The 26,761-nt window shown below is 37.2% G+C and overlaps 1 pseudogene; it reads right to left on the bottom strand.

The window, feature by feature from the left end:
• Positions 1–967: 967 nt before the first annotated feature.
• Positions 968–21,565, bottom strand: LOC107806330 (cysteine-rich receptor-like protein kinase 3; annotated as a pseudogene).
• Positions 21,566–26,761: the final 5,196 nt, after the last annotated feature.

The following is a 26,761-nucleotide window of genomic DNA, read 5'->3' on the forward strand; positions in this document are numbered from 1 at the left end:
GCTTACATTGTTAGAGCTGATACACTGTTATTTATTTAATAAGATTTTCAACAAATAGTTCTTTTTTATTCTCCTCTATGAGCCTCAATAACTTAAGGAAATACCAAAATTCTTCAAAATAATTAAGGAGTAAATCAAATAGACTGTATACTCCAAGATGATTTAATGAGATAAAGAATAGCGTGACAGTTTCACTTCAAATGCTTTTCCAATCTGTACATGAAGAGTTAATTTAATTTTCTTCCAACTAATAAACAACATCAAATTGTCAACTCCAGACCTCCTCTGCATCTACTCTTGGAAAGTTCTGTATACCTGTGACATTGCTAAAGACTCGTGGGCTATGTTGCGCGGACTCTCCAAAACAGTTGCCGCACCCGTGTAGGATCCTCCAAAAATACACTATTTTTGGAGGATCCGACACACACTCATCGATATTGTCGTGGGGACTGCTTCCATCAGAGCAGCCTCTAGATGTCCCAAGACAATTGTAAGGGGTTGAAGTCTCATGGGCTAACACTGTGATAAGTAAGACATTTGCCCCATGCATACTTTACGCCTTGAACTTACCTTCTTTATTTGTTATAAAAAAGTCCCAGCTTTGAGCTTAACTAGTAGATCGTCTTGCTTAGATTTAACATAATTTTTTTTTTATTTATTATAGTATACGATGATATCAACAGCAGTACCTCGGAGTCACCATACTGTATTGTTATTTGTTGTCATGTGGAGGATCATCATATGACTTTGAAATTGCAGTATTAGTGTATGCAGAAGTTCTACAAAATTGCATGTTATACATGAAGAATTGAGGTCGAATATTATTATGAATGGGGTCGAGTTCAAGCTCATCATTTAATAAGACACTCTAACAGCCAAGACAGCAATTTTCTCATTGCTTCTGCAATGATGATAGAGTTCTAGTTTGCATAGTCAGTCACGGATATGAACCATGAACAATTAAGACTTGTATAACTTAAAGAGTGGTCATTTTGCACTGTAGCATACTTTCCATGTTTTTTCAGATGCTGTGGTGCCAGCATAATTTTCAGGTCTAAAGTATACTCTTATGTAGCTAGCGTCCAGTGAAATCAGAAAAAGTATTGGTTGCGTTAGAAGCTGATGATCCAGTAGTCATGGACAAGTCCACTGGCGTACTCTTACCCATGCTAATGATAGTAGGCCTGCTAGGAGTCTCGCGTCTGTGCCATGATCACAAAGTAGCATTACGACAACTTCAGACATGGTTGGCCTAAGATTTACTGGTGATTGTGTACACATTAAGGCAATCTCTATGATTTTCTTCACTTCTTGTTCGTTGTATTCATTTGGGTCTAAAGTCTCATCCACCAGTTTTTCAGGCATGCCAGTTTTATGAAGTTTCCACGCCTATTTTCACCATAGCACAGGTACATTTAGAATGGGACAGAGAAGTTGGAAGAGAATACTTAGTAAAATATGAAAGGAAAAGTGGAATTTGAAAATGAAAACCGACCTTTTCAAGGAGATATTCAGTGACAGGCTCAATCTGCATATCATTGCTCCTCCTGCCACTGATTATTTCAAGAACGACAACCCCAAAGCTATAGACGTTGACTTTCTCTGTTAGATGTCCATGAATTGCATATTCTGGTGCAGTATATCCCCTGTTTCAATTAGAGCTCATTGAGTTGTTCTCATAATGCTTTTAGTGATATCAGGTAAGAAACTCGAGCAGTCAAATTGACTTACAAGGTACCAGCAAACTTAGTGCTGACATGACTCTGATCCTCAGGTAAAAGTCTTACAAGCCCAAAATCAGCAATTTTTGGCTGAAATTCGTCGTCTAGTAGAATGTTGCTGGATTTTATATCTCTATGGATGATGCAGACGTGGAATTGCTCGTGCAGGTAGGCAAGGCCACGAGCTGTGCCAAAGATTATATCAAATCGTTGCTTCCAGTTGAGCATCCCTCGTTTGTCTCCTGCAAAACATTGAGAGGTAAGATTATTTTAAATTTTCTTGAACATAACGATTTGACTTGGAAAAAAATAGTAAGCTGGATGAACAAAAAGATCAACCATATAAGTATCTCTCGAGACTGCCGTTTGCCATGTATTCGTAAACAAGTAGTAGATCTGCTCCTTTGTTAGAACACCCCAAGAGACGGATGAGATTGCGATGATGGACATTACTGATAAGCCGAACTTCAGTCTCAAAATTTGCCTTTGCTCTGCTTGAAAAAATTGCTAGTTTCTTAACAGCAACTACATGTCCATTTTTCAAAGTGCCCTGTTCAATAACATTAGAATCATCATTTCAATTAAATTAAGTGGATAAACGAATAGAAGCCAGTTCAAGATTATCTAGTCAATTTGATTGAGATAAGGATCTTCAACTGTTTCAGTGTTACCTTATATACATCACCAAAACCACCTTCACCAAGTTTATTACTTTCATTGAAATCTTGGGTAGCAATTTTTAGGTCCTTCAATCTGTAGCTCACTGGACCTCCCAGCTCAGTTGCTCCCAGTATATTACCTGAACAGTAGATACTATATCATATACTACATAAATAAACGAAAAGACAAACGAAAAGAGCTACTATATCATTTACTACTTAATAAAGAAATGATCATCAAATATTACCTCTTTCAGCTGCCTTTGGTTTTCTAGAAAGTCGATACCATAAAAACAAAGCCAATACAATCAAAAGAAGTCCTACACCTCCAACTACATCCCCAATAATGACGGCTTTCTTTTTGTTTGAACTTCCTGCATAAAGCACCACCACCAATTATAAATTCGTCTCATAATGAATTAACTTACTGGTAGGAGTTGAGAAAAAAGAGAGCTTCATTTCCTACCTCCTCCGCCTAGGAATGGTGTGATATCTGTTGTCTTATTATCAGCGAAAAAGTCTCTATCCGAGTACCTCATAAAACAGGCTGCATCTACAGCTCTTCCTTCTGCATATTTAGGCAAGCAGCCTTCTATGTTTTTGTATGCCACTGTCAAGCAATCTTGGCAGCCACTTTTAGTGATGGTTTCAGCACATTGTGCTACTCCATAGAGAGTAACACCAGCGACTTCCCTCTTCGTGGCTGCGTAGAAGCCACTAATTCTTGGAGTCGCCATGCTAAGATCATTCAAAAGTTGTTGTGCCACAGGATTTAAAGCATTTGGCTGAGAAGCTGTTCGATTCCCACAAATTGCTGCATTTCCTGGAAGTGTAGTGTCTTGGTAGAAGTTGTTGCTCTCGTACCTTTGGAAAGTAGAGCAATGAGTTCATGTAAGTTATTAGAAGGATTTTACTCTCCCTTTTTATCTTTACATTCTAATGCAAGCAGCCATTTTAATGAGTATGATTTGATAATTGGAAATTAGACTGTCAAAATGTTTGTGTTTTCCGCCTGAGAAAATAGACTGCCTCAGAAAGTGGTCTGCAGTTTGCACATTACAGACTAAAAGGTATGGAAAAGTTGTACTTTCACAATGTTGAGTTTAAGTGACGATTTTATCGGAATCCAATACTACCACAAGAAGATACATGATCTCATACCAAACAACTGAGATTGTTTATAGGTTAGTATTAGGGATTGTATGCAGTCCAACAGTAATATAAATATTGCTGTTACCAATAATCTTGACTCTTAAATGTTAGCAAACAACTTCATATGATTTATCATAATCAAGGGCTGCTGCATATCATTTAATGTATTTGTTTTAGTTTCTTTCTTGAAGGGAAGCCTTGGCGTAACCGGTAAAGTTGCTGCTTTCACGGGTTCGAGCCGTGGAAACAGCCTCTTGCAGAAATGAAGGATAAGGCTGCATACAATAGACTCTTGTGGTCTGGTCCATTTCCGGACCCTGCGCATAGCGGAGCTTAGTGCACCGGGCTGCCTTTTTTTAATAGTTTCTTTCTTAATGGAAATTTTGAAGAAGAGGCCAAAATCTTGAAAATTTGATGTGAAAACACTAAAAGCAATTCCATAGAGATTTCTTAATATAGTCGACTCCTGTAAAATTAAGTTTAAGCATAGACATACATGCTATATTGTAAAACAATAATAACACTAGGATTTTGAACATAATAATCTCATATAAAAATACGTCATAGAGATCGTACCTGAAGCGAAAAACATTATATATGCGGAAGCGTTAGCTTAAAACTGGTTTCTACCTCCTTGCCCTAGACTTACGTTACCACAACCGTCAATGATGGAATAGTCTAAAAACTGTTGAGGGTAACCCTAATGGGTGGAGGGAGGATCAATTTATAGAGGTTCTCGTTTAATCCGGTACGTCCATCAAGTAACCGATCGGACGGATGAGATTTGTCTTTCACTAAATATTAATTATGAGCTTTATTATATTGGGTCATATACATAATAAGAACATCTTACATTCTCCCACTTGGCCCAATAATCACATAATATTAATATTTAATATAAGAACATTAGTTGCGCATAAACAAATGGAGTTTTTACCTAGCTATATTATAATAGAAATCTATTTACCACATTTATTTAGGTTCCTTATTAACTACTTTGTATATCTATATTTACTAGTTATGTACAAAATCATAAAAAGAAAAAATTCAAGATTCCTTAAATCTTGCCTCTCAGTTACATGACACCCAACCCCCATTTCCAATAATTTCCCATACATTTAAGATTTTTTCCTTTTCCAAAGGATTACAAAAACATCTTCTCTCTTTCTTAACAATTATCCAAAACTAATCTTACCCACAGTAAGAAATTTCGTTTACCTATTGTTATCCAAAATCTTGCTTACCCATTTTTACGGGGGGCCCCCCCCCCCCCCCCAAAAAAAAAAAGTTGCAGATTTTTTTGCTCTTCCAAAGCTTTTGAAATTCAATTTCTCTCTTTTTTACTAATCACCCAAAATCTCTATTTTTATTGATGTAATGCAGACGAAATTCAAAAACATTGCTCTAGAATCAAGTTGTGGGTAAGCGTTGAATCTTGTTTTCTTTCTTTCTAAAATCTTTATTATACGTGACTTGTATATGATATATCAATACCCAAAATAATACTTGATACAACACTAATACAATTATAATACGATTATATTAAATTTTCAATGTATAGTTGTGATTGAAACTTGAATAAGATGAAGATCATAATTCTTTCATAATTTTTCAGAAATGTATCGCGATTGTATTATAATTGTATATGTATCATAATTGTTGCAAAAATTGTATTACAAATGTATGATAGTTGTATATTCATTGTATTGTTACAAGTAGTTGTGCCTTCTTGACGAATTTCACAGTTTGTATCACAAGTATGATAATTGTATATTAATTTATTAGTATTGTATCACGTATTATTTTGGGTATTAATATACCGGATACAAGTTAAATACAATTGTGATACAAGTATGATACATTTATGTTTTAGGCATTGATGTATCTGATGCAATTCAAATATAATTATGATACAACTATCATACAATTATCAAAAAAATTTCAGAATATTTTTTAATAATATAAAGTTATCGGTGATGGTGGAAAGAGAGAAGATGGAGATTCGGGGATTAGATTAATGAATTTTGATGTAAAAAGAGAGAGAGAGAGAGAGAGAGAGAGAGAGAGAGAGAGAGAGAGAGAGAGAGAGAGAGAGAGAGAGAAAAAAAAGTGGAAAGGATATAACTGAATCCCTTAATTGAAGACACTAATAATGGGATAGGATTCTTTTAAGAAGCAATGTATATAATTTATAAGAAAAATTTAGATATTTATTAAAAACTTCAAAACATAGAGAACATAGGTAAATACGCTTCTAATATAATATAACTAGGTAAAAAGTCCCTAAACAAATCTCTTTTATAATGTCCATCATACATACCATAATACGACAAATTGATAAATGTGAATTATGGCGGTTATACATATAATTTTGTCTACATATTCCCTTCCATATACTACAACATTAGCAAATCATCATACTAGGTCCATAAGCTATAAAATATTATGGTCCATAATAATGTCTTATCTTGTAAAATCTCAAAACAATAATGTGTATACCCTTATGAGAAACAGGAAATTATTAATGTACATCAGAAACACATAAATGAGCTCAGAGTGTCAAAATAACATAAGTACATCAGTCATAAGTACAACCAAGACTCATTATATGTACATATTCTTTAAATGTCTTGGTTGTAAACTTTCATTAATAGATCTACAATCACGAGATCACCTTTGGTGACACTCTTTGTTTATGAATCTTCTCTTTGATAACAAAGTACTTTTATTTCATTAAATTGGTACCTTTAGAGTATTTGTCATTCTTAGAGAAGAACATTACTACAGAATAACCATCATAAGTTTCAGCGACTTGATAATGACGTCGACAACCCTAAGTCCTGAAATAGAGTTCTCTAGTTATAAAGCATGAATAGTGATTTCAACATAATGTCACATATTCTACTTCCTTTAATGATAACGTAATGACAGTTAGTTTAACATTATTCCACGTATTGCTCCTTAACATAATAGGAACAACTACTTAAATGCGGTTTTCTTGTCAACTGTCAAACTATTCAAAAGTCTGAATCCAGGTATCCAATCAACTTTCATTATATCGGATACTCATAAACATAAATATTTATCACTTGCTCCATTTATGTACCACAATGCCTTTTGTAGCTTACAGTGATAAAATATCGGTGAATACTCATTTGCATGCAATCTCTATAGAATTTTTTGAAATGCACTTTCTGAGATAATCCAGCAATTATTGTGAACTATTATATAATATTTCATTAATGTCACAAAAGGATGTCTCATTTATATCTTTCATTCTAAAATTCTTTGAGAGAAAAATTTCATGCAAAATCACCAACCATCAGCAGCAAGTAATTTATCATCAACATATAGGAATAAAATATATTTTACTCCCACTAATCCTTGGTATATTCAATAATCAACATTAATTATCTTAAATTCAAAGGATACTACAATATCGTTAAACATAAAAATACCATAGTCGTGAGGATAATTAAAATTTATATAGCTGACTTCTTTAGCTTATATACCATTAAATGATATTTTTCTTTAATTTCAAAACCCTCTATGTAACGATCCGACCGGTCGTTTTTCTTTTTAGAACCCCGTTTCCCTAAATAAGACTCCCTATATGTGTTTTTTCTGTTTTATGACTTGCAAGGATGGTTAGTTTGGGATTTGGAAGAGTTCGGGGTTGAAATCGGAACACTTGGTTCCTTAAGTTAGCCTTAAAAGGCTAAGTTTGACTTCGGTCATCATTTTGAGTAAACGACCTCAGAATCGGGATTTGACGGTTCCAATAGGTTCGTATGATGATTTCGGACTTGGGCGTATGCTCGGATCGGGTTTTGGATGACCCAGGAGCGTTTCGGCGCCTAATAGTGAAAGTTGGTTCTTTGAAGGTTTTTGAAGTTCTTTAAATTTGGTTTGGAGTAGGTTTTGGTGATATCGAGGTCCAAATGAAATTCCGAGATCGGGAATAGTTCCGTAATGTCATTTAAGACATGCAAGCAAAATTTTGCATCATTCCGAGTTGATTTGATAGGAATCGGACGCGTGGAAGTATTTGTAGATGTTTTTGAGTTCATGAGTTAATCCATGTGTTTTGGCGTCCGATTCGTGGTTTTTGATGTTATTTCAGTGTTTTGATCGCTCGAGCGAGTTTGTATGATGTTGTTGGACTTATGTGGTTGTATGGTGGCCCCGAGGGCTCAGGTGAGTTTCGAACATTCGGGAGGATGGTGTTTCTTGGCAGCTGTTGCAGGTCTCGCAAATGCGAGAATTTGTTTGCATTTGCGGACCTCGCATTTGCAAGGAAGGCTTCGCAATTTCCAAGGAGCCTGAGTTGGGCAGTGTTCGCATTTGCGACACTTTGGTCGCATTTGCGACCTTGACAGTATTTGCAATTGCGACCCCTTGGTCGTATTTACGACCTTGGCAGTAGGATCCCAGGTCCGCATTTGCGATGAGTATGTCGCATTTGCAAACCAGGTGTCGCAAATGCGACATCTGCGACCTGTACACAGCTTATTAAATGCGGGACTTAGACCATTTAGCTTATTTCCTAACCTGTACACAACTTATTAAATGCGGGACTTAGACCATTTAACTCATTTCCTTTCATCTCTTGGGCAATTTTTGGAGCTTTTGGAAGAGAGTTTTCAGCTAGCACTTTGAGGTAAGTAATTTCTACACAACATGATTTAACTACATAGATGATGGGTATATTAACACGTAAATATTGGTGAAATCAAGGGTTTAGATGAAAACCTAGATTTTTGATAAAAATGGGATTTAACCACGAAATTTGTTGTGGAACTTAGGGAAAATCATATATTTGAGTTCATGAGATTATGGGTAACAACTTTCTTCAAAAATTTCCGGAATCCGGGCACATGGACCTGGGGGTGAATTTTAGGAATTCTTCAAATAGGCTTGGGAAATCACTTTGATAGTTAGAATACGAACTTTTGAACATGTATTGATTATTTTATATAATATTTGACTAGTTTCGAGTCGTTTGGCACCGAATTGAGGGTTTGGGCACAATCTTGGACCGGACGAAGGCTTTGAGACGAGGTAAGTCTCTTTTCTAACCTTGTAAGAGGGAATTAACTCCATACGTGAATTAATTAATATGTGTTTCTATTTGTGCGGGCTACGTACGTACGAGGTGACGAGAGTCCATACGTAGCTACTAATTATGCTATTGTCCGAGTAGTCTAGAACCCATATCATATTATACTTGCAATGTCTTCCCCTACTTGATAACTTAATTGCTTAAGTCAATATTGAAATTTGATAAAAGAATTGTAAAAGGTTAAATTTCACTTACTTGAAGTTGTAAATGAGACACTTGACTGTTATTGAGAATTTGTGTTTCTTTAAAGTATTTTCTATTTGTGGAGCGGACTGAATGCCTCGATAGCAGATAGATGCATTTATAGTTCGTGTCGTTCGACCCTTGGCAATGCACAATTTAAATATTCTTATGTTAGATCGAGTCGTACGACCTCGACATAATTTGTGCATGATAAACCTTTGGAATTATTCATAATTGATATTGCCTCAATATCATGAAATATAAATTTTTAAATGATGAAAATAAATTTGGGACTTAATACTTGCGAAAGGAGTATTGACTATTTCCAGTTGTTGAGTTTTCAGTATTATTCATGCAATCCATGCTTAAATATAACTTTGACATATTATTGTTATCCCATAGTAAGTGTCAAAGTCGATCCCTCGTCACTACTTCTTCGAGGTTAGACTGGATACTTACTGGGTACATGTTGTTTATGTGCTTACGCTATTCTTCTGCACTTAATTGTGCAGAATTTGAGGCAGGTGCATCTGGGTATCAGTCCGGTGCGCACGCTTGACTCTTGGTACGAGACTATACGGTGAGTTGCCCTTCGGAGCTGTTCTGCAGCAACTGAAGACCTTATGTTGTTATTGTTTTGTCTATTTTATTTCAGACAGTAGAGTAGTAATCTTTTGTATATTCTACTAGCAGCCCATACTCTTGTGACACTAGGTCTTGGCACACACATTAGTAGACTCGTGATTTTGGTTTTAATTTTCATGATTATGATTTCACTCAGTAGCTTTCGTGTTATTTATTTTAAATCTATTATATCTTAAATCTTTTTAATTTAAGGAACGTTTAATCACTTGGAAAAACTTATTTAAAAAGAGGAAATCATGTGGCTAGTTCACAGTTGGCTTGCCTAGCGGCGGCGTTAGACGCCATCACGACCTATTTTAGAATTGGGTCGTGACAACATGGTATCAGAGTACTAGGTTCACGTAGGTCTCACAAGTTATAGGCAGGCCTAATAGAGTCTTGCGGATCGGTATGGAGACGTCTGTACTTATCTTCGAGAGGCTATAGGGTGTTAGGGAACTACTCTTTATTCATCTTCTATCGTATAGTTGATGGTGTACTAAGTTTCTTCTCTTGTTCTCTCACAGATGGTGAGAACGCGCACGGTAGACGTTCCAGACCTTGGAGGGGCTGCTCCCCCTATTGCTAGAGGCTGAGGCAGAGGCCGGGGGAGGGCACCGGCTCAAGGTAGGGGACGAGGATGTTCCAGAGTGGTCCTAGTTGCACCACCAGTGGATTTAGTGAAAGATCCCATTATTGAGGAGCAGGGAGAGGTGCCCGCAGCAGAGCCAGCCCCAATCGATTTCATGCCAGCACCGAGCTTTCAGGAGGTCATGGGTCGTATGCTATGGTTAAAGGATTCTATGACCCATGCTGGTTTATTCCAACAAACCCAGCCATATCTCAGGTGGGAGGGGGAGCACAGACCCCTACTGCTCCGGCTTCTGGGCGTGCAGCTGTTGTATATCAGAACCCGCGCACTACTCGTGGGCAGTGCCCAACCAGTTGCAGTAGCAGCACTTGAGCCTAGACCAGCTGTGGCCGGCGAGCCGCATAAGCTATTGGATAGATGGACTAGGCTACACCTCCCTATCTTCGGGGGTGAGCGACATGAGGATCCCCAAGGATTCACTAATCGATGTAGGGACAGGCTGCACAACATGAGGATATTGTAGTTCAATGGGGTGGATTTCACTACTTTTCAGTTTGAGGGCAGGGCCAGTAGGTGGTGGCAGTCTTATCTTCTCGGCAGGCCAGCAGGTTCTCCTCCCATGACTTGGGACCAATTTACATGCCTATTCTTGGACAGGTATATTCCACCCTCTCAAAGGGAAGAGTTGCGGTTTCAGTTTGAGTAGCTCTAGCAGGGACAGATGTCAGTGATCGATTATGAGGCGATTCTCTGAGTTGTCTCGCCATGCACTTATGATACTTCCTACTGAAGCGGAGCGAGTGCGGAGGTTTGTTGCGAGGTTGCACTCAGGTATTCAGGCTACTATGGCCTAGGAGGTTGAGATGTGGACTTCTTATCAGCTAGTAGTGGAGATTGCTTGGAGGATTGGGGGGTACCGTCAGAGGGGTAGAGAGCAGTTGTAGAGGGATAAGAGGGTCCATTATTCTGGGAGTTTAGAGATGCCCCGACTGGGGGCCGAGATCAGTTCGGGAGGGGTCAACCTAGCAGGTCCCCATATTTAGCACCGTCACCTCTTCGGGGTTCCTGGTGCGACCCTATTTTAGTGCGATGCCAGAGAGTTCTTACTGCCCACCGGCTATTCAGGGTTCTTCCAGTGGGTAGTCTGGTTATCAGGGTTCTACCAATGTTTACTTAACGGCCATGCCAGAGAGTTCATACCGCCCACCAGCTATTCAGGGTTCTTCCAGTAGGTATTCAAGCCATTAGGATCAGACTTTAGGGCAGCAGATCACCGTACCGAGAGGTTGTTTCGAGTGTGGGGATCTCAGTCATGTGCGGAGGTTCTGCCCTAGGCTTCGGGACAAGACAATACAGTAGGGTCAGCAGCCCATGATTACAGCACTAGCTGTCCGACAACCCAGAAATAGAGGGCAGATAGGTAGGGGTCATCCTAGAGGTGGAGGCCAGGTAGGGAGAGGTCAGCTAGCTACTATTCAGTCAGTTGGAGGCCAGCCAGTCGACGCTCCAGCTAGGTTATATGCTTTTTCAGCCAGACCAGATAAGGTGGCCTCAGATGTCATGATCACAGGTATTATTTCTGTCTGCGGTAGGGGTGCTTCGGTATTATTTGATCTAGGGTCTACTTATTCATATGTGTCGTCTCTGTTTGCTCATTTCCTGGATATTCCTCGTGAGTCCTTGGGTACTCCTGTTTATGTGTTCACTCTTGTGTGCGATTCTATTGTTGTGGATCAGATCTATCGGTCTTATGTGGTCACATTCTATGGATACGAGACTAGAGCGGATCTTCTGTTGCTTGATATGACCGACTTTGAGGTCATCCTGGGCACGGACTGGCTATCCTCAAATCACAACATCCTTGATTGCCATGCCAAGACTATTATCTTAGCGATGCCAAAGTTGCCTAGATTGGAGTGGAAGAGTTCGTCTGTCAGTACATCTAGTCGAATTATCTCTTTTATTAAGGCTCGACACATGGTCGAGAAGGGTTGTTTGGCTTGTCTAGCTTATGTTCGGGATACTACCGCAGAGTCTCTGGCGATTGATTTAGTACCAATAGTTTGGGAATTCTCCGATGTGTTTTCTTCTGATCTTCCAGGCATTCCACTAGATCGTGATATCGATTTCTGTATTGATTTGGCTCCTGGTACCCAGCTTATATCTATCCCACCGTACCGTATGGTTCCAAAAAAGTTGAAGAAGCAGCTTGAGTAGTTACTATCAAAGGTGTTCGTCATACCAAGTGTATCACCTTGGGGTGCATCAATATTATTTGGGAAGAAGAAATATGGGACTATGAGGATGTGCATTGATTACTGCCAGTTGAACAAAGTTACCATTAAGAACAAGTACCCATTGTTGCGTATTGATGATTTATTTGACCGGTTGCAGGGTGCTTGGGTGTTCTCTAAGATCGACTTGAGATCGGATTACCATCAGTTAAAGATTTGGGGCTCGGATGTTCTAAAGACTGCTTTACGCAATAAATATGGCCATTATGAGTTTCTAGTGATGTCCTTCGGTTTGACTAATGCCCCAACGACGTTTATGGATTTGATGAATAGGGTGTTCAGGCCATACATTGATTCGTTTGTCATTGTCTTCATTGATGACATTTTGATCTACTCGCGTAGCATGGAGGAGCACGACTAGCATTTGAGAGTGGTACTTCAGACCTTGCGGGAACATAAGCTTTATGCGAAGTTCTCCAAGTGTGAGTTTTGGCTATATTCTGTAGCATTCTTGGGGCATGTTGTATCAGGCGATGGTATTAAGGTAGATCCTAAGAAGATTGAGGCAGTTTAGAGTTGGTCTCGCCCCACTTCAACGACCAATATCAAAAGCTTCTTGGGGTTAGCAGGTTATTATCGCTAGTTTGTGGAGGGCTTCTCATCCATTGCATCACCTTTGACTAGGTTGACCCAGAAGGGTGCTTCGTTCCGTTGGTCCGATGATTATGAGACGAGCTTTTAGAAGCTCAAGACAGTTTTGACTACAACATCAGTTCTGATGTTACCTTCCAGTTCGGGGGTGTATACAGTGTATTGTGACACTTCACGCGTTGGCTTGGGTTGTGTATTTATGCAGGAGGGGCGAGTTATTGCATATGATCCCGTCAGTTGAAGATCCATGAGAAGAATTACCCTATGCGCAATCTAGAGTTAGCCGCGATTGTTCATGCTTTCAAGATCTGGAGGCATTATCTTTATGGGGTATCATGTAAGGTTTAGAGTGATCATCGCAGCTTACAACATTTGTTCAATCAAAGGGATCTCAATTTGAGGCAGCACAAATGGTTTGAATTACTGAAGGATTATGAAATTACCATTCTTTATCATCTGGGCAAGGAGAATATGGTCGTGGATGCCTTGAGCAGAAAGGCAGAGAGTATGGGTAGCTTGGCATTCATTTCAGTAGAGGAGAGGCCACTAGCCTTGGACATTCAGTCCTTGGCTAACAGACTTGTGAGGTTGGACATTTCAAAGCCCAGCCGAGTTCTTGCATGTGTTGTTGCCCAGTCTTCACTATTGGAGCAGATTAAGGCTCGAAAGCTTAATGATCTGCATTTGATGGTTCTCAGAGAAACGGTACTAATATGGTGGTGCCAAGGAGGTTTCTATCAGCGAGGATGGTGTTTTGCGACTTCAGGGTCGTCTATGTATTCCGAATGTCGATGGCTTGAGGGCGAGGATTTTAGAGGAGGCACACAATTCTCGGTATTCTATTCATCCAGGTGCTACGAAGATGTATCGCGACCTGAGGCAGCATTATTGGTGGCGGAGGATGAATAAAGACATAGTTGAGTATGTAGCTAGGTGCCTAAATTGCCAGCAGGTTAAGTATGAGCACCAGAGGACAGGAGGCCTACTCCAGCAGATGACTATACCGGAGTGGAAATAGGAACGCATTACTATGGACTTTGTAGTCGGGTTGCCGCGAACCTTGCGGAAGTTTGATGCAGTTTGGGTCATTGTCGACAGATTGACCAAAGTGGTATACTTCATTCCAGTTGTGACTACGTATACTTCAGAGAGGTTGGCCCACATTTATATTCAGGAGATAGTTTGGTTGCATAGGGTACCTGTTTCTATCATATCAGATAGAGGCCCTTAGTTTACTTCGCATTTCTGAAGAGTAGTATAGAGTGAGTTGGGGACCCGTATAGAGCTCAGCACAACATTTCATACACAGACCGACGGGCAGTCGGAGCGGACAGTTCAGATCTTGGAGGATATTCTCAGAGCATGTGTGATTGACTTTGGAGAGCAGTGGGATCAATTCTTGCCCTTGGCCGAGTTTGCATACAACAATTGCTATCTGTCCAACATCGAGATGGCTCCATTTGAGGCTTTATATGGTCGACGATGTCGTTCTCCCATCAGGTAGTTTGAGGCCGACGAAGCTAAGTTATATGGTATTGATTTGGTGAAGGATGCCTTGGAAAAGATAAAATTGATTCAGGAGCGACTTCGCACAGCACAGTCCAGACAGAAGAGTTACGTTGATCGAAAGGCGCATGATGTATCATTTATGTTGGGTGAGAAGGTTCTCTTGAAAGTCTCGCCGATGAAGGGGATTATGAGATTCGGGAAGAAGGGCAAGTTGAGCCCAAGCTTTATAGGCCCATTTGAGGTGTTGAAACGAGTTGGAGAGGTTGCTTATGAGCTTGCTAGTCTATCGGGAGTTCTTCCAATTTTTTACCTATTTATGCTCCGGAGGTATCATGCCGACTTGTCACATGTGTTAGACTTCAGCACGATTCAGTTAGATGAGAGTCTAGGTTATAAAGAGGAGCCAGTTGCCATTGTTGATAGGCATGATCGCCAGTTGAGGTCCAAGAAGATTTCTGTAGTAAAAGTTCAGTGGAGGGGCCAACCAGTTGGGGAAGTGACTTGGGAGTCCGAGGAGGACATGCGGAGTAGATGTCCACATTTATTCAGCACGCCAAGCATGATTCTAGACTTGTTCGAGTACGAACGTTTGTTTAAGAGGTGGAGAATATAACGAACCGACCGATCGTTTTGCTTTTTAGAACCCAATTCCCTTAATTAAAATTCCCCGTATGTTCTTTTTCTGTTTTATGACTTGCGGGGATGGTTAGTTCGGGATTTGGAAGAGTTCGGATTGAAATCGGTACACTTGGTTCCTTAAGTTGGCCTTAAAATGCTAAGTTTGACTTCGGTCAACGTTTTGAGTAAATAACCTCGAAATCGGGATTTCACAGTTCCAATAGGTTTGTATGATAATTTCGGACTTGGGCGTATGCTCGGATCGAGTTTTGGATGACCTGGGAGCGTATCAGTGCCTAATAGTGAAAATTGATTCTTTTAAGGTTTTTGAAGTTTTTTAAATTTGGTTTGGTGTAGGTTTTGATATCGAGGTCCAAATGGAATCCGAGACCGGGTATAGTTCCCTAATATCTTTTAAGACTTGCATGCAAAATTTGGTGTCATTCCGAATTGATTTGATAGGAATCGGACGTGCGAAAGTATATTTAGAAGTTTTTGAGTTTATGAGTTAATCCATGCGTTTTGGCATCCAATTCATGATTTTTGATGTTATTTCAGTGTTTCAATCGCTCGAGTGAATTTGTATGATATTGTTGGACTTGTGGGGGTGTTTGGTGTAGAGGCCGAGGGCTCAGGTTGGGCAGCGTTCGCATTTGCGACCTTGGCAGTGGGAGCCCAGGTTCGCATTTGCGTTGAGTTTGTCGCATTTGCGAACCAGGTGTCGCAAATGCGAAATCTGGGACCTGTACACAACTTATTAAATGCGGGACTTAGTCCATTTAGCTCATTTCCTTTCATCTCTTGGGTGATTTTTGGAGCTTTTGGAAGAGGGTTTTCACCTAGCACTTTGAGGTAAGTAATTTCTACACAACATGAGTTAAATACATAGATTATGGGTAGATTAACATGTAAAGATTGGTGAAATCAAGGATTTAGATGAAAACCTAGTTTTGTGATAAAAATGGGATTTAACCACGAAATTTGTTATCGAACTTAGGGAAAATCATATATTTGAGTTCATTAGATTATGGGTAACAACTTTTTTTTTTAAAATTTCCAGAATCCGGGCACGTGGACCTGAGGGTAAATTTTAGTGATTCTTCAAATAGGCTTGGGAAATCACTTTAATAGTTATAATACGAACTTTTGAACATGTATTGATGATTTTATATAATATTTGACTAGTTTCGAGTCGTTTGGCACCGAATTGAGGGTTTGAGCACAATCTTGAACCGGAAGTAGGCTTTGAAACGAGGTAAGTCTCTTTTCTAACCTTGTGAGAGGAAATTAACCCCATAGGTGAATTAATTAATATGTTTTTCTATTTGTGAGTGCTACAGATGTACGAGGTGACGAAAGTCCGTACGCAGCTACTAATTATGTTTTCATGTTATACTTGCAATGTTCGCCTCTACTTGATAACTTAATTAAGTCAATATTGAAATTTGATAAAAGAATTGTAAAAGGTTAAATTTCACTTGGTTTAAATGAGACACTTGACTATTATTAAGAATTTGTATTTCTTTGAAGTATTTTCTATTTGTGGAGCGGCCGAACGCCTCGGTAGCAGATAGATGCATCTATGGTTCGTGTCGTTCAATCCTCGGCAGTGCACAGTTTAAATATTCTTATGTTGGATCGGGTCATACGACCTCGACATAATTTGTACATGATAAACCTTTGGAACTATTCATAATTGATATTGCTTCAATGTATTGAAATATAAATTGTTAAATGATGAAAATAAATTTGGGACTTAATACTTGTGAAAGGAGTATTGGCTATTTCCTGTTATTGAGTTTTTAGTATTATTCATGAAATCCATGCTTAGTTATAACTTTGACATATTATTGTTAGCCCATAGTAAGTGTCAAAGTCGACCCCTCGTCACTACTTATTCGAGGTTAGACTGGATACTTACTGGGTAAATAATGTTTATGTACTCACGCTACACTTCTGCACTTAATTGTGCAGGATATGAGGCAGGTGCATCTGGTATCAGTCCGGCACACACGCTTGACTCTTGGTACGAGACTATACAGTGAGCTTCCCTTCGGAGTCATTCTGCAGCAACCGAAGTCTTTCTGTTGTTATTGTTCTATCTATTTTATTTCAGACAGTAGAGTAGTAATTTTTTGTATATTCTACTAGTAGCCCATACTCTTGTGACATCAGGTCTTGGCACACACACTAGTAGACTCGTGGTTTTGGTTTTTATTTTCATGATTATGATTGCACTCAGTTACTTTCGTTTTATTTATTTTAAATCTGTTATCTCTTAAATCTTTTAAATTTAAGTAAAGTTTAATCACTTGGAAAAATTTATTTAAAAAGAGGAAATCACGTTGCTAGTTCACAGTTGGCTTGCGTAGCGGCGGTGTTAGGCGCCATCACGACCTAATTTAGAATTGGGTCGTGACACTCTGGTTGGTCCATATAAACGTTTTCCTCGAGGTCTCCATTAAGAAAGACAATTATCACATCAATTTGGTGTAACTCTAAATCATAGTGAGCCACCAAGCCATAATAATTCTTAACGAGTCTTTCTTTGAGACCGGTGAAAAAGTCTCTTTATAATCAATGCCTCCTTTCTGAGTATAACCCTTGGCAACAAGTCTACCTTTATATCATTCAATATTGCCATTTGAATCGCGTTTGATCTTAAAGACGCATCTACACCCGATTATTTTAGAACTTTCTGGCAATTCGACGAGATCCCAGACTTTGTTATATTCCATAAATTTTAATTCTTTCTTAATGGAATCAATCTATTTGTCACACTCATTATTTTCTATGACTTATGAAAATGAGACAGGATCTTTATTAAGTCAAATGCCAACATTTAATACTAGTAAATAAAGCCATATAATCAACTGAAATAGTCGATTTTCTTAATGACAGTTTTTGGGGTTCATTTGTGTCAGATATGTGTAAGTTAGTTTCTTCATGAAGTGTTTCATTCAAATGCTACTCGGTATTGTCGAAGTATTCTTCAACAACTCGAACAATATTTGGTATTTGTGTGGAAGTAGGTACATTCGTGGGTAATGGAACATTGACCCTCGCCTCTTTTATTTTTACACTTTATTTTTCAACACTCCCACTAACTTCACCATCCCTAATAAATCTTGCATTATCCGTTTTAACAATTCTCAAACTATGATTTGAACAGTAAAACCTATACCCTTTAAATTTCTCCAGATAACCAATAAGGTAACTACTTGCTGTTTGAAAATCTAAAATGTTTTTTTTATGTGGATTATAAAATCTCGCTTCCATTGTATAGCCCCAAATATATAGGTGCTTCTAACTAGGTTTTTTTCCGTTCCACAGCTCAAAATGATCCTTGGAACTACCTTATTAGGAATCCTATTTAATAATATACAATGGTTTTAAGAGAATAAATCACTATTAAAAATTCGGCAAAACCGACCAAGGTCAACCGACCAACTTTGGTCGATAAAAAAACTGGCCAAAAAACCTACCAAAGTTTATTGGTTTTTCAAAATATTTTATTTTTAAAATTCTTTTTACGAAACCGACCAACTTTGGTCGGTTTGTTTTTGGCGCAAAAATGCGGAAAACTATTTTTGAGTCTTCTAAATTTATTTTTCAAGAAACCAACAAACTTTGGTCGGTTTTTCATTTAAATAAATTAAAATTAATATTTAAAAAACCGACCAAAATTAGTCGATTAATTCGGCTGGTCATTTTAAAAAAACAACCAACTTTGGTCAGTAAATTTATTTTTTTAATAAAATCGACCAACTTTGGTCGGTTATTTTCGTGCGAAAATACAATTAAAGAGTACAAATGAAATAAAAGACAGTTTTAAAACAAAATGTACCAAGAGTCTAGTGGTAGAATAGTATCCTGCCACAGTACGGACCCCGATTCGATTCCCCGATGGTGTATTTTTTATTTACATAATTAAAATACTGACCAACTTTGGTCGGTTTGTTCGACAATATTTTATTTTGAATTTAATTGACCGACAAAAGTTGGTCGATAATTTCCGACCAACTTTAATCGGTATGCTCTTCCGACCTTCAAAATACCATTCACACGTAAATGGTCGCGTTTTGGACAGTTATTGGTCATTACCGACCAACTTTGGTCAGTTGTTTTGGAAAAGTTTGCCCGAATTTCTAGTAGTGAATCCACAAAGAATAAGGTAATAAGGAATTACTAATCATACTCCTAATCATCTCCACAAGTGTCTGATTATGCCTTTCTGCAACACCATTCTATTAAAGCTTCCATGGCATAGTATATTATACATATATCCCATGTTTCTCAAGAAAATTTACAAATGGACTTCAACCAAAATACGAGGGAATTCTTATATGGATATGCATAATTTCCAAGAGGTGGAATACGTCTTGTGGCGACTTTCTTATTTCTATTTGGTTTGATTTTACTTGATGCAATCTTAACATACATTGAGATAAGTAAAATATAGATTTAAAAGAATTTCATATATTACTAATCTTTTCTAACCTTGCGTGAGACATATAATCCAAATGTGTGTGCCACAAATAAATAAGACTTTAATGAACTACACATAATTCCAAGTTTCTGATGAAAGGCATTCAAAAAATACATCGTCAAGTTTCAATTTGTATCAAATCGTTTATAAGAATGTCAAGAAATAGAATTCTTTTATAAATTGAAATATTCATATGCAAGCACAAATTAAATCCAGAGCCATCATTAATAGCTTTAATCTTGCTGCAATCAATACATAGTTAATTACGTTATCGATTCGGACAAACCAATCATTAGAATATACCATAGCCCTCTTTTGAGGAGATATTATGACATATTACATTATTTATATGCCTTTTATCTTCAATAGGCAATTAAATAATCTTGATCAATCATACTAGATATCTTTAGATAACCATATAAATATGATCAAAGAATATTTGCCTCATCATGTTCACTAACTATAAATAATTAGTATATCCTTAGAAAATTTGTAAGGTCAAACAATAGTGAACGTCAATTTATTCATAAGGCATCTCATTAATTAGAACCATGGATAAGTGATAAATTTTATGCATGTGTAACTTTCATAAACATATTAGTTTGGTCACTTTGGCGACTAACAAACTAGATGAACATAAATACATGCATGATATAGACGTTACGTCACTTTATGCATGCGTGTAATTTCAACTTTCTAGCTTGGCCACTTTGGTGATTAACAAACCATAAAACATTAATACATGCATAACATCCATGTATTGGCATTCTATATATGTATATATTTTAATCATTCAAGTTCGATCACTTTGGTGGCTAAAAACCTATATATAAGCATAATTACATATATAGAATAAACACTAAGTAGTTTTATGTATGTACAAATCATAAGCATACTAGTTTGGCCACTTTGATGACTAACAAACAATATAATATAAATACATACATATATTATTTTAACCATGTTAAAATTATTTTTATACATTCTAGTTTGGCCATTTTGGTGGCTAACAAACTATATAGCTTTAAACAGGTACACTACTCATTGCATAATTCCACTTTCAATTATTAAATAATACTATTATTTATTCTCATAATAGTATTAAATAATAGAGACTGTTAGCCTAAAAAATGATTATAAGGCAAACATAATTGAACAATTCTTGTCTCAAGTTAAACATAATGAAACCAGTAAAACTGTTAATTTTAATTAATGCATAGAGCTAAACGCTAATAGGGTCAAACACCAACCTAATAATAACACCAGGATTTTGAACATAATAATCTCATATAAAAATACGTATAGAGCGCGTATCTGAAGCGAAAAACATTATATATGCGGAAGCGTTAGCTTAAAACTGGTTTCTACCTCCTTGCCCTAGACTTACGCACCACAACCATCAATGATGGAATAGTCTAAAAACTGTTAGGGGTAACCCTAATGTGTAGAGGGAGGACCAATTTATAAAGGTTCTCGTTTAATTCGGTACGTCCATCATGTAACCGATCAGACGGACGAGATTTATCTTTCATTAAATATTAGTTATGCATGGGCTTTATTATATTGGGTCATATACATAATAGGAAAATCTTACAACTCCAACTAGTTTCGAGGCGTAACTCACCTGAGGAAACAACCATCATAGGTAACACCAGCACCATTAGCATCAGAGCAAGTTCTGATGAGAGTAACAGCAGCATCATAACAGGAAACACAATCAGCTTTTGACAAATAGTTTCTGCATTCAACCATAGTATAAACAGCCTGTTGTGTCGTGGCGAATCGCTTGTCTTGATTAGACAACTGGTTTCTTAAATCATCAAAACTTGCATTAAGTCTTCTGAAAAAATCAGGTAAATCTGTTGCATTGTATTGACTACATCCTTTGCCTAACAGGTTGGTTTGTGGCTCGGAAAAAACCGGCTTCTGGATCGATAAACAACCGATAAACGCCACCGTGAACCACCAGCTCCACCACCAGACATAGCTAGCCATGTCTTAGAATTTGGTGCACAGACTTAAGTTCAGGTAAGAATGCTATGGAAAGGACAAGATGTTTGAAGATGAAAGATATTCCTTTATATACACACAGCAGAAAATAGTCAACTATGTGTATTATGACAACATTAATGCATGTTCAAAGTTGGATTATCTGCTGGAAATAGAGTAGAAGATTAGAATATTTAGGGAAACAAGAGAATGAATGATCGAAAACCACTCATTGCCTCAAAATTCATTTCTATATAATCTATATACAAATATAAATGCAGTCTTTTGGATTTCATGGAAAGTTGACCTAGTACTATGGATGCTTTTGGCATTCTACTATAATTCTTTGGTACAAAAAATAAGGAAAAAACTGCCGATTATAGACAAGCAATAGTCAATTATTCTGTGTAAATGCTATTGAATTCACGTGAGCCTAACATATTACATTGTAGATCCGCCCTTAACTCAAGCTCGAATCTATAGTGAATAAGAATTATAATTAGTGATATCTATAACTATCCTCTGTGAGCAGAGGCAGACATATACTTGAAAAAGAGGGGTCATCGGACCCCGTTAACTTCTGCAAAAGTTTTGAATATATAAGTATATATATGTTAAAACGGTCATATATTTTCATTGAAACCTTTAAGATCAAAGTTCGATAGAGACACTTGTGAGCACGTGATTTTTTCCTTCACATGAATTACTCCAAAAGAATTCCCAAAGTTAGATCTTTTCTTTAATTATTTGTTATTTTAGGAATTATCGTAGAATTTTTCTGACTATTTGCATATTTTTGTGTGCGTATTTAATTTTGTTAATGCATTGAAAAATACAAAAATATATATATATTGCATCTGCATTTGGGATTTAATTTTATACTTTTAGTATTAATTAATTCGAAAAAAAATCATCATACAAAATAGTCATTTTGCATTTTTTATTATTCATTTAGTAGTTATGATAATTATTATTTAGAGATAGTTAAGATAATTTGGTAAGATAATTTAGTTTAAGGATTAATTAAGGTTTTATTTTTAATTTTGAGAAGAAAATACTTTTGAAATAAAAAAGAAAAGGTAGAAGAATGAAAGGGATTGAAGTTTTGGGCTAATTCAATTAAAATTCCCCCAAAGCCCAATCAATTTTGCCCAAAACCAGCCTAAAAAAAAAACACATGCCCCGTACGGTCCAAACCTTCAGCCCCTAAGACTATGGAAACGACGTAGTATAGGGAGAATACTACGTCGTTTCGAGATCAACAGATTTTAACCGTTCATTCACCCATATCCAACGGCCAAGACTTCGCCCCACCGCCCGTTTAACCTAATCCGACCCGTCTTCCCATACCCGACACAGGTTAACCGAAACGCCCCCTTTTCATGCTAGAATTAATCACAACTGTTGGATTTCAATCATCCAACAGCTCAAATTAATCACCTCATTTCAATATATCCAAAACCCTTCATACCCCCCCCCCCACTTCACTCTCGTCTCTCTCAATCCCCAAACCCTAGAGACGCCGCCCCTGAAATCTCCATTGTTTCCGGTGGCGGCGCAGCCTTACACCACCCCTACCCGCCTGAAAATAACACCCCAAGACCCTTCCCATCCCCTCTTCCCAATTTGTAGCTAGTTTCCCTCGAATCACCCTAGGACTTCTCGAATCTTCAATCGAAGTAGTCCGATCCCAAAATCCCCGGCACCATACACCACTCCAATCGATCCCAAATCAACACCAATTAATCCCAGGTCTTCCTCATACCAAATCCACAACGAGGATCCCTCGAATATGTCCGAAACTCATCGAATCTGGAATTTGAGTTCAAGCCCTAAAAGCCTAAAACCGGACCTGTACATGCAAGACTAATCCTCCGAATTCCTTAGTTATTCAAGGCTGTTTTAGCACAAAATAATGACGTTCACTTGTTCTTGTCCGAGAACAAGCGATTGGCATTATTTTGAGCTAGCTCAAAATGCCAACATTGAATTCAAGCCTATTTGGTGAGTTCCCTTCCATTTTTTCTGTTCATTTTTTTTGAATTTGTTTCACCTTTTATTCTTCTTGTTTTCTTTCTTCAGCATTCTTCTAAGTTATCCTTCCGTTCACAAGTCCGTTTTCTTCATCTGCATTAATTTTGTTTCAATAGCATTTTCTGGATTTATAACCATATAAGAAAGGTCTAGGTTTAATTCAAGGCTCTCAATTGAATTGGTCGAGGTTTATTCGAATATGTTTTGGAAGTCGTTAGTTTTCTAGCATGTCTGAAAGTTCCATTTAGAGTTCTTATAGCATATTAGTTCTTCAATGAATTAATATGATTCAGTTGTTAGTTGCTTTCTTAATTTCGAAGTGCATTTGTATTAGCTCGTTTGTTTTCTGTCTATAAGCATTCAGAATTTTAGGAGGTATTAATAACATGGGGTTTAAGGGTAGTCTAGGGATTGTATAGATTGAATTATTTACCCAACTAATTAGGAAGTTTCTATAATGGTAGTGTTAAGAATACACTACTGAATAAAGAAAAGAACTTGAATTGGGTGGAATCAAATAAAAATTGTTGAAGGGGCAATTTTGAATCAAAGAGGCATTTTCTACTGCCTATTTAAGCTAAGAAGAATAGAGAACAGAGGGGAGAAACGGATAGAATATAGAGTCCAAAGAAAAAGAACAGAGAGAATATAGGAGTTTAAGAAGGCATCCAGAAAAAAGAGATAGAGAGTTTTTTTTAGAGATAAAATCTAGAAAATACCAAAACAGCTGAAATTCTACTGTTTTATCAAACTTTTCAGTGATCTTGAAGTTCTGAATTACCAAAGCAAGTTCTAATTCATTTAGTGTTAATATAGATTGAATTTGGTTCTCTTTTAAGAATTGGTTGGAAGTTTGCTTGTTGTTATTCATTCGGATTGTTTTCTGGGCTGTTTAACTCCATTCCTGGGTTTGGATTTGGTTCCTTGGCTGATTTTGGTTGCTGAATTCTGCTGTTTGTTGCTGGGTTGCTAAGTTCCTTTTGTTTTCTTTCATTTCACTCTCCAGGTATATGTTCCTAGATTCACATCACCTGAAGTCTGATATTGAAATGAAATGAAATATGGAGTTCCAAATGTTGGTTTCTGCCCGTTCAAATCAAGTAGTTTAATTTTAGTTTTTTTTAGAGTTAATTAATGTGATGTATGCTCAACATGGGAGATATTAGTCGACTTGCATTTGTTGGAGTTAGTATAACCCTACAATAATTTTACTTGCTTCTGAAATTCTTGTGGTTATAGCTGGTTTTGAACTGCTGAGATAAGGAACTTGGTAAAATGTTGATCGTTAGCTATGTGTTTAAGCCATGTTAGCTAAGTGTATGGTAGTATGAAACTGTCAAGGAACTGCAGCAGTATACTTCTTCAAACATCTGAGTTTTAGTTTTAATTCTGGTTGAAATAATTGCTCTTGTTTGTATGTACTTTTGTATGAGAACAGCTATTGTGATAACCATAAGTTAAAGGTAAAATTGGTATAGTCCATTATGTTTAAAGTATTGGGGTACTTCATTAATTGCAGATTTGGCTGTCAAGAGAGGTTCAGTTGTGTATTCATGGTAGATGTAGTATGAATTTGCCTATCAAATCAATTTATAGACTAATCTTCTTTCTTAATAATAAATTGCCAACTTTAGTTTAGGAGTGTAATTAGCTCATTTCTTATAACAAAGTGATATCAACATTATTACAAGGTCAGAATGATAATAATTTGGTAGTTGTAAATAGTTTTCACAAGTTTGGACAATAATTGGCTTGATTTGTTCGTTTAAAACCCAATCGTCACAAGCGAATTAACAGAATAGTTAGGACTTAATGTATAGAAATTATGTGGAAGGTAGTTTTGGTTCGTGCAAAGAGCTCGTCTAGATTGAAGTGATGACTGCTTAATTGTGTAAAAATCTCGGTGCATTGTATGTGATTAAAATTGTGATGTAGATAAATAGGCAAATGCCAGATGTGTACATAGTATGAACTGATTTTATGAGTATTGATTTCGGCACTTTAAAAGAGGATATACAAAGTTGAGTTTGCACTGGGTGATGGTTATTTCGTAAAACCAATGTTATTCATATTAACCAAAGTTCCTCCCAACTTTACACGTAAACCATTTTGCAACTTTTAAACACATACAATTGGTCTCAAGCATAGGAAAAGAACAAACAACTTATGAATATGGTAAGCAAGCTTTAGGCACATAATTAAATCAAGGGTACGGTTTTCGTGTTGTGATTGTGATATTTAATTTCAAATTACTTTTGAATATGCATATCCATAGTTCACTTAGTTGGAGGCTTTTTCCTTTAATAAAATTGAGGTGTGCTGTACCAAATGAAATCTCAAAATGCATGGCCTTCATTTAATTAATTTTAATCCTTAGAAATCGAGGCGTCCCATTTTAGTCGAATTTTCCATGGCTCTCGCAAACTTGAAAATGCGTAGTTGCTTTAGGCACGCTATTTTAAAAAATTACCTTCCTAAACTCGGGTGAGCATTTCATGTGGCCCAAATCTAAATCTTAAAAATGTTAAATAAAATTCCTCGGATTGCGGTGCATTTCATGTGGCGTGGTCCAAAGACGTATTTTAGATGGCGTTGAAATCTTCCTTAAAATAATTAAAAGCGGTTTTAAAGTTAAAATGTACATAGTTTTAAAAATATTTTAAAATCAGATAAATAGGCCAAATATAACAGTTGAGTGACCGTGCTAGAACCACGGAACTCGGAAATTCCTAACACCTTCTCCCTGGTTAACAGAATTTCTTACCCGGATTTCTAGTTTGTAGACTGTAATACAGAGTCAAATTTTTCCTCGATTTGGGATTTGAACCGGTGACTTGAGACACCATAAACTATCCCAAGTGCGACTCTGATTCTTAGATAAATAATCCCGTTTCGATTGTCACTTTAAGTTGGAAAAAAACTCCCTTATACCCTTTCCAGGGTAAGTAAAAAGGAGGTGTGACAGCTCTGGCGACTCTGCTGGGGAACGAACCCAGAATCTCTAGTTCAGGTTTCAAGAATTCGAGCTTAGAATAATTTTTGTAATTGGCTTTATTTATTATCTGATTTTATTGCATGTTTGAGCCTAATGTGCTAAATGCCGCTTTTTATCGGTTTGATATTATTTGAATTGTATATAAACTGTTACGAAACCCTTCTTTTCTCATCTTCGGGGATGTGCTCG

Source organism: Nicotiana tabacum, chromosome 13 (assembly GCF_000715075.1).
Source record: "Nicotiana tabacum cultivar K326 chromosome 13, ASM71507v2, whole genome shotgun sequence".
NCBI lineage: Eukaryota > Viridiplantae > Streptophyta > Magnoliopsida > Solanales > Solanaceae > Nicotiana > Nicotiana tabacum.